The following is a 13019-nucleotide window of genomic DNA, read 5'->3' as shown; positions in this document are numbered from 1 at the left end:
GTGACTTTGCTCTGGTCCCCTTTCCAGTACTGTTTGAGAAAAAAAATCACAAGCGAGACAGGTGTGCAAGTGATGGTCTTGTTCCACATTGCAGTGATGCTCTCTTTCAGACACCAAGCTGAAGCACAAGTGTTGCTCAGATAGCAACACTACCCCACTTCTGCGAGTTCAAAGCAGCCACCTGTACATTTAGGAGAATCGTTCCATGATCGGTACAAACATCAATAATGTTATGTTAGGAAGGGGGACCCGCTGCTGGTGTTCGAAATAACTCAGACTGGTCTGAAAGAGGAAATACATAACCAACAGAAATAAGTATGGCTAAATAATGCGTAATAACAACTTGCAAGACAACTTCAAGTGGTACGTCAATAAATGAGTTAATCATCACACAAAGGGAACTGGTGCCACTTCAGGCCAGGTCCTATTCTACCTATATGCATCTAAGTGCTACTCTGCATCCAAATGTAGTTGCACAAGTGTGAGTCTTGACACTTGCACAGATTTTCTATTGTATTTTCACCTACGGGGGGAAGAGGAGCACCCAGGCAGGCGAGCAGCAGAATGCAGGTCCAAGAAGGCATGGCTGAGAAAAACACAGAAGTAACAACAGAAAGGAGGACAGCCCCCCCGTGTCCCATCTTTCGCCCCATAACCCAGCAATCAAGAACCAGCCCAGGGACAGAAGACCCCAGGGTGTAAACCTCTTTCACCAAGGGATCTGAACCGGTATTTTCCACTTCCCAGCAAAGTACTGTAACCACCTAAACGCTAGCCACAGGCCTCTGCAGCCCTCCTCTTGAAGCCGACCCACATGGCAGCCAAGAACAGAAGACAGGAGGCCAGGAGGAGAACAAGATGGAGGAAGCATAGCTTTGTGAAGTAGATGCCAGCATTACAAGGCAAGGGCCCTGGATTCTCGGCCTCAATGGCTTTTTCTCCCTCTCGTATTTACCAGACAGTAGATAAACAGCTGTGGAACAAATCCCCTACTGAGGACTAGGGCAGAAGGGCTACAACATGCCCCACACAATACCTAACCCGTAGCCTGGTGGTCAGGTTGCGTTTGCTGGGAAGTGGCGGGATGCAAGTTCAAAACCCCTCTTGGCTGCCTTTGCCCAGAATCAAAGAGTTCCTCATCAGGATTTTGCTCTGACTCCGCAATTACACACCTACCCAGGCAAGTCTGCTCCACCACAGAGAACATGCCTCCACAACAGAGGCCTTCTGTGCATGCTCAAAGAAGCAAGTGTAGCCGCATAGTTTGAAAGAGAATCTAAAATCTATGCAAGTGCTAAACTTCCATCCACCCAGCTATGCAGCAGCCTTTGGACATATAAAGCTTAAACAGGGTTTGGCCACTATGATCTACCTGAAGTCTGAACTAACTGGAAATCCCTACTCAGTTTGATGTTGCTCTCATCCCAAATTGAAATGGAGAAAACAGTCAATTCCTAAAGCTTAAGGCAAAGCAAAGCAGGCCCATTTGGCCCAAGCCATATGCAGATCTGTTCACTTTTCAGAGCAGATTTCCTCTTTCAAGAGTTTCCATAAAGGCTGAAATTGTCAGGCATAGCTAGTTGTTAGTTTTTATTATTTAGATAACTGAAACCAAGGGCAAAGATAAAGGCTGGTAAGTGGGAAACAATCTCTTCTGACTTCCCTGGCTACAATCAGTGCTGGAATCATCTAAAATGTAACTCCCCTACCTTGTTTTACAAAGGTGTATTCTATGACCTTAAAGCCCTGATTTGCTTGCTAGATTCATAGGTGATAACAGCTGAGAAAAAGCAACATGTATGCTCCATAGGGATCCCAAGATACAATTAACAAATAAGGCTTCACAGAGTTAAGGAGCTTCACATTTTAGAGCTTCAGCAGGCCACGCACACTGCACAGATCTGAACTTTCCTGCTTTCCTCCGTTCAACTCTGCACAAGCTCCCTATGTGGCCTGTACCTCCACTTCAGTGCAACTCTTGTTAGCACATACCTGGGACCCATGCTTCCCTCTGCTCCCACCCTATGATACGCCTCAGCAGCTCTATTCCTACTCCCCACACCACTGCCCCATCTCCCCCTCTATATGAACCTCCCTTTCCCTCCATAACAGGATCCCCCCCGTGGGATTTTATAGGGTCTTCACTGATCTCTCCATCATAGTATTGTCCATATTCTCCCCTTCCCTGCTGAGGGTTCTTCACAGACCCCTCAAGTCTCCCCAATGCAACCCAGGTCAGGAGCCTCACATGGTCCCCCTATCACCACTCGCTCTGTTTGGAGAGAAGTCTGCAAGCTGTCAACATATTAAGATCACCTGGGAGGATTACAGCCAATGAGGTGGGTGCTATGCTGGAAGAAATGTCATAGTTCTTAGAGTGGAAGGGACCTTACAGATCATCAGGTCCAAATGATCAACCAAATCGTTGATCTATAGACAATTTCAAAGAAGCTTGAAGTTGGGGCTGTAGTAAACAGATACCAGGAGCCCCATGTGTCACTCATTTCCTCCACCTAGTTTTCCAATTCTACCCTCCCATCCCCCCCCACCCCACCCCCCAAAAAAACAATAAAAATATGCCCATCAATGCCTAGGCTATTACCTGAAGTTCCGTAACCAACTGGTTGCAGAATTCAGAGCTGAGGGCACTATATCCAAACAGGATCTAAGCACACTTAAGCAGATAATACAGCCAGTGCAGCTACCATCTTTAGACTTGAGTATTTCCCTCAATAAATTACTTCAGTCAGCAGCAATAAGGTAAATCTTCACACAGGGCCATTTCTGTAAAAATGCTGCAGGCAGAACAGCTGCAGCATTTACCCAGTAATTAACCTACAGGAAGAGCACTGTTTTTCATGATATTTTCATTTTATTTAGATTTATATTAATGCATGTATCCAGAGCTTTGGCTTCCACAAACACTTGATATGGAAGAACAAAAATCAGATCCAGTATCCAGCAGGCTGGTCCCTTCCCAGTCTAAAACAAAACTTTCCCACCGCTGTTAATCCATTCCTCCCAGCCAGAAAAGGCCTGGGAGCACAAGTGACTTTTAGGTCCAATAAGTTTCCAGCAATCAGCCAAGTGGTGTTCGAAACATCTGTCTGAACATCAGAACTGGAGTCTCTAAAGGGTTCAAATCAGCATATTATAATAACCACTTAAAGCAAAAACATTGTCTCATCTGCTCTGGAAATTTATAAAGGTGTCAATGAAGATATTCTGTTAGTATTACTAATCTTTTTTTAAAAAGCCAAAAAACCTATGTAACATTTATTTAACAGCTATCAGAGGATTTTAAAGTATGGCAGAAATATACACTAAGTCAGTCTCGCAGCGTTGGTTTGAGGCATTTATGTTGTAATCCAATTTTTTTTAAATGCATGGTGGTATTCTATACCGAACACAACTAATGTCAGCAACAGAATTTTAAATAAAAGAGATGTATACAACATAAGCAGCAGGGAAAAGCTAGGCTACAAGTACTCCCCAAAATGCCAATCTTCCAGGGGAGGGAAACAAAACAAACAAAACAGAGAAATGTACCTGTCCTGTGCATTTCCACTGGAGGGTTCAATTATTAATGCTTTCACTTTATTTATCACTTATTTCCAGTTTAAACTAGAGCCAAAGAGTCTGAATATCTGTTGCTGCCAAAAGCAAATCCCACAAGAAAAGAAGTCTGATCTATCACCTAGAATAGAAACGCAGGGGAACAGTTAATAAGAGAAAAGCAGCTGACTTGGAAGAATGGCTTAGATTAGATCTGATTGTTTTGCTATTACCAACGCCATACGGCCGGCCGTCTTACTCCAGAGTATTTGACGTCTGTCTGATCATTTATAACACAGGTGCATCTGCTGACAGACAGGCTTCATAAGGTGCTTAAAGGGACACTGTCAGCTGAGTTCAGCCCTAGCAACTGCATGCGATAATTAGAGGATGGAGACTAGCACCCCTGACTTGTGGGTCCAATTTCCACCTGAAAAAGAGACCAACTCACTGTCTGAAATCAGGCATGCCACCCCTTCTGTCTCTATATTCAGAAATGTGGAAAATATCCACCTACTTTGCAAGGAAGCTGGGAACATAGTTCATTAATAAGTGTAAAGCTGGCAAGACCCTCTGAAGGAATTTACTAAGTAAGTGTGAGAGGTATTATGATTTAAAAAACTAAGCAAGGGTAATCAAGGAATAGTTTACCATCCCATGCTGTGAATCAGCCTCAGTTTATTCACTAGAGGCTTCACTTTTCCTACTGACAGGAAGAAAATGAGAGTACAGGAACAGACTCATTCAGCCTTGAAGCCAGTGAGGGAACTGCTGCACTCAGAAAGCATTTCAAATTCATGTTAATGTATGTTTTAAAACATTTTCTGGTTAAAGTCAGTGGTGTTTGCATTGCACTTGTATTTTTCTCTCTCAGTGGTTTTCAGCCTCGTTAGACTGAAGGCACCCCTCGGAAAATGCCAGCTTAGTTTTCACTTCTATTTTTGACAGAAGAAAATTAATAGAGAAGTTCTTCTATTGAAAAGAACTCAAAGACTACAACAGGGAAGAATGCTTTTAAAGCTACGAATTCCTATTTGAAATCTATGGGTTTATCTTGTGAACTGTGTATATACCTAACAGGTCAACATAGTGAGGGCACCCTGTGGCACCTTTGAAAGGATCTCAAGGCACCCTGGTTGAGAATCACTGCTCTCTCATTTACAGAGAGGTAGAAAATGAACCTCTGACCCTTTCCCTCTTCCTTCAGCACAACATTTTCAGTTCAGACCACTGTCAGAGGATGGCTGGCAGTCTAGAGAGGAAGCCAGGCATCAGGAAAGGGACTGTGGAGAGAGGGCTAGTATGCAAAAGGTCTCAAGCAAATGGTCTGCCCACAAACAAATAATGGGTTTGTCTGCGAGGCTAAGACCAAGCCTGGTACAGTTAAAAATACTCTGATTGTTCTTTTAATTTTATTCTACTTACTGAAGTGGTAGCTGCCAAACTCCATCAGAACAGCGGTGCATCTAATCTAATCCAGTATCCTGTCTCCAACAGAGCCCAGTCTCTGTTGTTTCGGAGGATGGTACAATAAAGCTGAAGTGGATAATTATGGAATAAGATGCCCACAGATTACAGTTCATCCTAATACCTGTCAATTAGAGCTTGGTTCATATCCTGAGATAGAAAGATTTCTCTCCTTTCAACACTTCTTTTTTTCACATCACCACTGCATATTATGGAACTGTGGATGTTCAGATTACCCAGAGGGAGGGTCAATCCTTGTTATATTTTAACAAATTCTCAGTTGGGTAAGGCTGTCTTCACAGATTACTGTTCTGCTGCAGCACCTGGACTGTCACTTGGGATTTGATTTATTGACTCTTGTGAGCAATGGGCATCTAACTCAACAGGCTGAAGATCTGCTTCTTGCTAGGTCTGACCCAAGGAGTATAATGTTTCAATAAATAAGATATCAGATTCACCCAAAAAACCTTGTCTGCCAATAAATAAGAGGTAGTCTTATTAAAAAAAAAAATCAATAGGAGGCTTAGGTAATAAGTGAGTGTTTTTCTAAAAGCAAGAATGAAAGATCATATATTAGGCTCAGATTAACAAAGCCAGTCTTGCTAGCAAGGGATATCACAAGGCTACGAATAAGTAAAGATGTTAATTATGACCATAAATTATACTGAAGATGATTGTTTCCCATCTCACTAAGATACTTAAGACTTAAAGCAAGGAGATTAATATTTTCCTTTCCAAAATCTTTTATTATTCTCACTCATTTGAAAGAAGTTGAAGCGAATCTCCAGAGATTCTTTGTCTATTCTACTCCTGTTACTCAACCCCAGTCCCATCCCCACAGTGCTACTATTTGGTCCAACTTACAGTCAAAGAAGTAGTATTTGCAATAATGAGGAGCTCAAGTATTGAACGTTCTCCAGTCCCATCAGCTTCCACACGTGGCAAGAGCTCAGTTATACATACGGATAATGCCGACAAATATCAAGTGTAATGCTAAATTATTTCAATGTATATAAACAATACGCAGTATCAAAGAAATGATAGCTGTCACTCAACATAACACTCAGGTACTATGGTGACAGAGGCCAAACAATTATTTCAGTTAAAATTACCTTAAAAAGTCAACAATTGTTAGCTGTATTCAGCAATTCTTTTACCCAATTCATTTTTACTTGTCTGGCTACAAGTACAGCTAACACTCCTATGTGCCAACCTAACAAGAAGTTTGTAGAGTGCAGAAACAAATGCACAAAGAACCACTCGTTGCAATATTTGTAGACATGTAACAAATGCAATGTCACTGGGGTTTGTTCTCCAGAAGTCTTCCAGAACCAGCACCAACAATATCAAATTTCTCATTACAGTCATTCAAAATCCTTACATAGAAAGGACTGACAGGAACCAGTTAAGCCAATGGCTTAAACATTTTGTTACTGCTGCAACAAGCGTCCATGACAATGCTTAGGAATGTAATATGCGCCCGTCCAACACCAAAAACATATAGAATAGAGGAGTAATCAGTAAATTTCTCTAGATACAGGTCGGAAGTCGACTGTTCAGTACCATTCCCAGCTCTGCCATTGACCTGCTACGTGATCCAAACCAAGCCACTTAACCTCTCTCCCTCGCTCTCACTTCCCTCATCAGTAAGAATGTGGATATTACGGCCTTGCAAAGGGGTGCTGTCAGGCTTATCTGTCTATAAAGCGCTGTCATGTTTACTGGATTTTGTCTAAAAATAAGTCTGAAGCATTAGTGTAAAGAACAAAAACCATTTTATCCAGAAATAAGAATGCCAACTATTTGTACACATCAGAGTCCTGCTTTGAACACAGTAGATGCAGTAATCCAACACGTGGCTCAGACTCAGGCTACTGTTCTTTGGCAGGCACCTTGAGTCAAGGTAGGTCAGCAGCTGTTTAGGAATGTTAATTATTTTTTCATTTATGAAAAACTTCCATCTTGGACAGCCCAAAACACTCCAGGAACAATATACACCACACAACTGCAATTCAACCACAAGACAATGTTGACCAGGACACCTGGGAAATTGCCAAATTTTACAGAAAATGTGATCGGAATATAATTCTAAGGTGGATGCTTGCTCTCTCTACTTGGCTGATTGAATGAGCTAGGGTGATTCAATCACTCTTCATTGTAAAGAACATTGCCCAGGCTCAACTAATTTAGAATTCATGTTTTAGCAAAGATGATCATGAGGCAGCTATTTAAAGGCTCTCTGTGCTAAGGAGAAAAGTGTGTTTTAAGGAGATATTTAAAGGCTCCATCACGTTTTCAAAATCTCCTCATATGCTACTACATTATACTGCTTCCTCCCCATTGCTCCCTAAGGTATTTAGACTGCAAGCATTTCAAGGCAGGGACTCGCTTTACTCCTTATTTGTACATGCTCAACAAAACAGGCCTTGATCGCTCTTGGGGTGCCTGGGCTCCAACACTAAAGAAAATAACTTGGATTTATCCTTTTGAGGAAAAAAGTATCCTGGAGGAAAAAGGAACATGTAGCCTGGGAAATTAGAATGGTCAAATGCCTCGGAAGAAAAATAAGACAGGAAAGCTGAAAAATAAAAGCAGAGTGGAAATGAGTCGCCAGAATACAAAAAAAAAGCTTGCAACTAAATAAATAAAAGCTGCAAGTGAGCAAGGGAGTGAAGCAGTGATAAATCCTAACTGCTGTTGCAGGGTCCAGGCCTGCAGGCCCCAAACCCCAGGGCTTTTTTAGAAGACTAGGGCAAGCTTGCTGAAGATTAGACTTGGGGCTAATCCTGGAAAGCTTTGTCCGTGATATAAAACCGCACCATTGTAACGGACAACAGCGCAACCAGCCCAGTGCAAGTTGATAAGGTGCAGCATCCACGTCAGGTGGACTGTCTCCACACAGCCCTTCTCTTGTGCTCAAATGACAAGACCACTCTAGTCCCCAGGCTACGTATCCCCTTATTCCTCCCAGATAACTTGGATTTCTCCTGTTGGGGGAAAAAAATATTTTCTTTAGTGCTGGAGCCCAGGCACCCCAACAGAGACCCAGCCCTGTTTTACTGAGCATGTACAACAGAGGAGTAAAGCGAGCCCCTGCCTTGAAACGTGCTGCGGGCCCCTATCCCGCAGCCTCCAGCAGAGCATCCAGCTGGGTGTTCAATGGATCACAGCGACACGATCTTCCACCCCACGGAGGCAGCTAAGACATCGTGGGTCTGCGACAAGCGTCCCCTTGGCCCCAACAGAGCAGACAGGCAGTGCTTTCGGTCAGTCCCGCGGCTCCCGCCGCGAGCCCGGCTCGGAGGTCGGCACCACAACATGGGAACGCAGCACGGCCCCACGCCCCTCGCGCGTGGGCCGGAGGGGAGACGCGTCGCCGAGGCGGGAGCAAGTCACAGGCGCCCCGGTGAACCCCACTGCACGAAGCAGAGCCCAAATCGTCAGGAGTTACCGTCGTACTGTGCTGAGAGAGGGCTGAGCTCTCCGGCTCCTTGTCGCTCTCTGGGCTGGGGGCGGAGCGGGGTGGAAGCATAATCACAGAACTCCTGGAGCTGGGGATTTAGGGCGGATTTATTAAATCCCCAGCTCCTGGAGTCCTACGACTCTACTGACACCCCGCAGCGTTGGGGACGGCCATCGCAGCAGCATCCGCCTGCCCCCGCCGGCGGCCTGAGCGGCGCCTCCGGCCTCCCCCGCGCAGGACGCCCCGAGACCCCCTCACTCCATCGCCCACGGCGCCGCCATCTTTGGTCCTGGCGCCTCCCCCCCACCCTTCCAGTACCTCCAGGGACGAAGCAAGGGGGTACTTCAGGCACGGTGCAAGAAGCCGGCACCTGATTGGCCGGTTCTCAAACAGACCGCGCGGTGATAGGTCAGGAAAGGGCGAGGAGTGAAACTGCATGTCCGCCCTTTCTTCAAGCAGTCGGGCCGTTGAGTTTTGCCAGGTTCCAGGCTGCTGCCGGTGGCGGGAAAGGGCTTTTTCCGCAGGGCTTTCCACAGCGGCCCCTGCGGGACCTGAAGGCTGCCACCTGCTGAGCCCCTGGCGAGGCACAGCCCTGCGGCTGCACGAGCTAGGAAGCCACGCATGGCAGCTGGGAAGGGCTGTTGCAGGGCGAGGGAGCACGATTCAGCCCTCGCCAAGCTGCTAGGGCCTGGGAAAGGGGACTGGGGGAGACTGGTGCAGAGAAGATGAAATAAAACCCGGTGGGTTTAAGGAACGTGAGGACAAAGTGGGTGGAAAACATCACCTCTTCGGAAACATAAGCCTATAAGCATGGCGGGGAGGGGGGTCTAGAATTCAGGGCAGGGGTGCAGAGGGTGAGGCTTGCATAGAATAAAATACACCTAGAAGCTTTGCTAATGCCCTAGATCAGCATTTCTCAACCCGTGGGTCACAAGAAGATATGAAAGGGTCGCGAACGAACTTTTAAAAATGGATCGACAAACTAAAAATGGATTCTTCTTTCAAGGAGAAAACCGTGGCTTTTCCCTTGCAGGATGGCAGCCTACAAAGGGCTGCCTGGGGACCCCCCTGCCCTACACCCTTGGGGGGGGCTGAGGCCTGGGGGTGGAGGGGCACTGGATCGGGACTGGCTGTCAATGTTTACAAATGGGTCCTGGTACCAAAAAGGTTGAGAACTATTGCACTAGGGAGCTTGGGCTGTATTATTCGGTTTAAGCTTGAAGCAAAAGCAAACCTAACTTCCTTGGAATTTGTTAAAAAGACTTCATAGACATTAGGGCTGGAAGGTACCTTGGAAGATCATCAAGTCCAGCCCCCTGCCCCCAGGGCAGGAAGTCAACAGGGGTCATAGGATCCCAGCAAGATAAATATCCAGATGTCTTTTGAGGGTGTTCAGAGTAGGTGCTTGAACCACCTCCGGCGGCAGGCTATTCCAAACCTTGGGGGCTCTGACAGTAAAGAAGTTCTTCCTTATGTCCAGCCTGAAACGATCGTGGAGGAGTTTGTGACCGTTCGACCTTGTCCTCCCTTGGGGCACTCTGGTGAACAGATGTTCCCCTAGATCCTGATGAGCACCCCTGATGAACTTATGGGTGGCCACCAAATCACCCCTGAGCCTGTGCTTTTCCAGGCTGAAGAGTATCATGGCGCTCAGCCTCTCATTATACAGTCTGCTTTCCTGACCTCTGATCATGCGCGTGGCTCTCCTCTGCACCTTCTCAAGCTTCTTCACATCCTTTTTGAATTGTGGAGCCCAAAACTGGATGCAGTACTCCACCTGCGGCCTCACCAAGGCCGAGTACGATGGGAGAATGACGTCCCAGGGTTTGCTTGAGAAACATCTACGGATGCAAGCCAGCGTTTTGCTCGCTTTACCAGCAGCAGTATCACACTGCAGGCTCATATTCATCTTGTGGTCAATCATGACCCCCAAGTCCCTTTTGTCCATAGTGCTAGCTAATGTAGCACTGCTGAGCCTATAAGGATGCTGCAGGTTTTTCCTCCCAAGGTGGAGAACCTTGCATTTTTCCGTGTTAAACACCATCAGGTTCGCATCCGCCCATTTCCTGAGCCTGTCAAGGTCAGCCTGGATCACCCTCCTGTCCTCAGGTGTGAACGCTTTACCCCAGAGTTTGGTGTCATCGGCAAACTTGGCCAGTCCGCTTCTGAAAAAAGCAATCTGCAGAGTTGGGAAGTAGGAGCTTCATGACCAGGAGCAGCTACAGACAGCAGAATGGCAGCACAAAGGCGAGTTTGATGGGTGGAACATCAATACCATTGAAAAGGAGAGGGTTGTTAACACCTATGGTATGAAGACTTTAGAAGGGATCAGGTAGATGACAGTGAGTCAGGAAGTCAAGTGACTCCCTCAGCACTGCCCAACTAGAAATGCTGCTGCCACTGCCAGGCCATTGGTTTTAAACTTTGGGTGGAACAGGAATAAAAGGGAGTTCAAGTGCACCTGTGTATGCTGCCCCCACCTCCTCGCAGGCAAGTAAGGGGTGGAGTAGAGGGAGAAACAATACCTCAGTAGTTCTCAACCTTTTTAGACTCGAATCACCTCTTGGCAAATGTCAGTCTCAGTTTTTAATAATTTTTTTTTACTGTGGAAATATACTAGAGTAATTCTCCTCTTCCAAATACCTCAGAAGGCTCAAAGCAGGACAGAATGTTTTTTTAACATACTGAACTCCTATTTGAAGTATCTGGGTTTATCTTGTGAATCATGTTTCCACACCTAACAGTGCTAACATTGTGTGCTACCCTGCAGCATCCTTGAAAGGATCTCGAGGTAACCTGATTGAGAATAACCACAACGGGTTTTGTCTATCTTTTATTCCAGGAAGTTTGCCCTATGCATCATTTGAAATACATATATGCTGCTTTGAATGCATACAAACTCTTCTTGCTTCTACATCTCTCTCACAGACTTCATGATCCCCTCTCTCTTTAGATACCACAGATCCCCCATCCTGTTTATAGACAAAGCTGGTAGGTATGTTCACAAATCTAATTAGCTTGGACCAATCAATTGCTAAAACCAGGTTGATTACTTATTACAGCAGAATCCTGATTTGCTGAGGCCTGATGGTTTAAACTTCCTGTATCAAACTATTAGTGGACAGTCCACTAAAGGAAACATTTCACATAGGAGTACAGTTAAATTGGAAGTGTACAAAGCATCAGTCTTGCTGATCAAAAATCTGCAGGGCTTAAAAGAGTTCCATGGGGGCTGCTTAGGCACTTGGCTAAACTAGAAATCTGTAGCATGAGGTCCCCCAAACTCCCAGTTTGCTCAGTTCTGTTTACCCAGTTCAATTTGGTGCAGCCCAAACAGGAGAAAAAGCAATCAGCATTCTAACATACTTATGCAGCATACTAAATGCTTGTGGTGCTTTAGAGGCAGATAAAAAGATAAATCTCTAGTGAGTTTATAATCTAATTTAGATATAACAGCAGGGGATGACAAGCAAAAAGAAGAGGAGGAAGGTTTAGGAAGATGAGCTGTAACAATATAAAATGAGTGGCACTTAATGCTGCAAGTGCATTTTTTTAATTCTTTGACTTTTTTAATGCTTATGGCATGTAGATAGTTTCCAAAGGAAGATGAAAATTGATGTGGATTCTGAGCAAAGGACTTGAGTGAGTCTTACTGATTCACTGTGAATAGTGAAGAAATCACCAAAAGAGCCTGCTTCATGGACCCAGAGGGACAGACTTCCATCTTCAGCTCTCTCTGTGCAAATATTAAGTTTATTTCCTACCTATGGGGACTTTTTGACATCTTGTACAATCTACACTTTTCCCAGAGCCTGATGAAGGGACTTTGATCCTGAAAGCTTGCAGAAAAGGACAATTTTCTTGCCATTTTCCAGTTGGTCTAATAAAAGGTATCATTTTGGAACCAAGAGTTCTAGTTTTTTGTATGTCTTTTTATCTCAGATCAACACGGCTACCAAGTACACCCCTGCTTCCACAGATGCATTTTTTTGATAGGAATGGGGATGTTGCACCCCTAACCACTTTGTCCCTCAGTGTCCCAATCAGCCAGATGTGCCTAACTAATCTTCCCATGACATTAGGAAGCTTAATCCAATCAAACCTGCAAAGTTTTTTAAATTCTTTATTTGGAAGGCACTACAGAAATATAATATCTTTATAGGGATGTTCTGAAGGACAGGAACTCTCAGGAATTTTTAACCCAATCTTATTTCTGCAGAAGCAGGACTGAAGTGCTGAAACAGCATTTCTCCATTCGTTTCTGGATCATGGCACAGAACAAACAACTAAGCAGGAAAACATCTAATAAAGAATTATTTCTGATTAAAAGCAAAACAAACAAAAATTATACCAGTTGTTTAGAGTATTTGATAAGTCCTGCAAAGACCAGCACTGATTTATTTGTAGGTCAGGCTCAGCTTCAAAGCAGCAACCTTCATAATTTTATCTTTATTTAAAAAAACAAAAAAACCTACCATAATCTGGAGTCATGGTTTAAAGTGAATGGTTTGCAATAGTAGTTTGGGCTGTTTAC

The 13019-nt window shown here is 44.7% G+C and overlaps 2 long non-coding RNA genes across 2 annotated transcripts; one reads left to right on the top strand and one right to left on the bottom strand.

Moving 5' to 3' along the window:
- Nucleotides 1-2821: 2821 nt before the first annotated feature.
- LOC112549337 lies at nt 2822-5091 on the bottom strand. The gene is made up of 3 exons (XR_003092731.1): nt 4981-5091; nt 3550-3697; nt 2822-3129 (listed from the first exon to the last, which is right to left on the bottom strand). It is a non-coding gene; the product is annotated as an uncharacterized LOC112549337 (long non-coding RNA).
- Nucleotides 5092-9008: 3917 nt separating this feature from the next.
- Nucleotides 9009-12241, top strand: LOC112549336. Its single transcript, XR_003092729.1, has 3 exons — nt 9009-9225; nt 11328-11476; nt 12075-12241. It is a non-coding gene; the product is annotated as an uncharacterized LOC112549336 (long non-coding RNA).
- The last annotated feature ends 778 nt before the right edge of the window (nt 12242-13019 follow it).

Source organism: Alligator sinensis, unplaced genomic scaffold, assembly GCF_000455745.1.
Source record: "Alligator sinensis unplaced genomic scaffold, ASM45574v1 scaffold400_1, whole genome shotgun sequence".
In the NCBI taxonomy this organism is placed as follows: Eukaryota; Metazoa; Chordata; order Crocodylia; family Alligatoridae; genus Alligator; species Alligator sinensis.
The sequence above is the reverse complement of the archived record's forward strand: the minus strand, read 5'-3'. Positions and strand labels throughout refer to the sequence as shown.